Genomic DNA, 2,217 nt, shown 5'->3' on the forward strand with positions numbered 1-2,217 from the left:
AAAGCCAACAGTGCACTGAATTCAGCACACTGTCGCCTTTCCCTTTATGTGCCCTGGGGCTGGAGATATTGGTTCTGTTACTGATATCTGCCCACTGTCAGAAGGGAGCTCCTGACAGTCTACCGGGGCTATGAGGAGCTCTCCCCCTGGCAATACTTGTCCATAGCCTTGTACAGTTACAGGGGGCCTTCATTACTGCCCAGCGATGACGCTAAACTGTGAAGAACGCCCCCCAGTACTAGTCTATCGACAAGTACAGTCAGGGAGGGGCGTTCCTCACAGCTTAGCATCATCGCTGGGCAGTAAGGAACACCCCCTCTGACAGTACAGGGCTATGGACGAGTATAGTCAGGGGGAGAGTTCCTCATAGCCCAGCTAGACTGTCAGGAACGCCCTTATGACAATGGGCAAACATTGATGTTGTTATAACAGCACTGATATCTCCAGCTCTGGGGCACATAACAGGAAAGCCAAAAGTGCACTGAATTAAGTGTACTGTCGGCTTTCTAGTGGTATATAAAACCGCATGTGCCTGAGGACATGAAAGGTCCTCTTTAAGGGCCCATTCCTGTACTTTGGGAGAGACGGCTTCTAGGAGCAAGAGGACTGCTCATTGTTCTGAGGGGAACATCTTGAGAGGTCATGAGAGCTTGAGAAGTTGAGTGGATAGCTTGCAGGAGAAGACAAACCAGCACACATCCAATGTCCACTTGGTAAGCAGGAATACATATTCTACAGTAACAAAGCGCAGGAGGTGCGGAGACATGCTATCAGTTGCTGCGGTCTAGATACATGCACATTTTTTGTCATACCTGAAGAAGATCTGCTGTACTACTGTAGTAAAGAGGAAACCAGTGAGAAGCTAGGTACCATGTGTGACCTTTTTCCACTTGTAGTAGTATCCAGGGGTCAGTGTCTGGCAGCAGTGTTGGGAGGATAGACGTGTATCAGCATGTCAGCTGTGGCTGGGTACAGGGTCAGCTGGACTGAAGATATATCTTGCCAATGGACCTATGCTGGCAACCGCCCATCAGTACCTGTTCTAAGTTAAGTGACCATCAGAGGGCGCTATAACAAGTACTGTATATAACACCAATACCTAGACATAAGAGCATAACTGGGAGATAGCTGCAGCATTGGCCTGAACTACACTTATATCTGCGTCAAGTCCTTCTGGTGCAGAGTCTGTCTGAAATGATAAAATTCTGCAATTGCAGGTAAAAAAATAACAAATACTCGGTGGACCCCATAAAAACCAATGAGGTCCTCAGGGATCCATTATATTGTATAAGCCATTCTTCTAGTCAATGTCTAGACAATCTATAATAAGAAGAAAAAAAAAAAAATATGTGAAGCTCTAAACTCACCAATGTATTCGAGTCCAAAAGGGGTGCACGATCACGTATCCTGGGTCTCAAGGATATACTCCAAACTGAGAAAACATCTCTTCAATAAAGTTGGTCCGCACTCCTGATGTCTTGTATTTTTCTTAAAACTTAACTTTTAATCATCCATAAAAAAGGCATACAGTCCAAAACAAACATAGACAGTGAAAAGAGTAGAAAATATTAAGTGTCCGTAAAAAACGCCAACGCGTTTCGGGGAAGAAGAGACCCCTTAGTCATAGTATGCCATGACTAAGGGGTCTCTTCTTCCCCGAAATGCGTTGGCGTTTTTTATGGACACTTAATATTTTCTACTCTTTTCACTGTCTATGTTTGTTTTGGACTGTATGCCTTTTTTATGGATGATTAAAAGTTAAGTTTTAAGAAAAATACGAGACATCAGGAGTGCGGACCAACTTTATTGAAGAGATGTTTTCTCAATGTCTTCTAGACAATGTCTGTAAAGTGCTGTGGAATATGTTGGTGATATACAAGTAAGCAAAATCAATAAATACTACATTTCCCAGAATGCCCAGTGTCATCTAGTGGCCACATGAAGCCATCACAAAGCTATTCTTTATACACACAGAGATTTGTAGTGGCCACATAATGACAAACAAAGCGCCATAGTGGACACATGACCCCCACCCCAGGTGGCCATAGCTCTCTGTTCTGTCTATGTATTTCCCAGCCGTCATGACGCGGAGTGACCAGCAGAGTGCGCTAGTGAGGCGCTGTGCAGGATCCATCACCTATTTTCCTCTCTCTGCCAGTAAACCAGAATTAGCCGGTATATGAGAACCCAGTGACTCCGGAGCGACCAGAACCCGGG

The sequence above is a fragment of the Leptodactylus fuscus genome, chromosome 3 (assembly GCF_031893055.1).
Source record: "Leptodactylus fuscus isolate aLepFus1 chromosome 3, aLepFus1.hap2, whole genome shotgun sequence".
NCBI lineage: Eukaryota > Metazoa > Chordata > Amphibia > Anura > Leptodactylidae > Leptodactylus > Leptodactylus fuscus.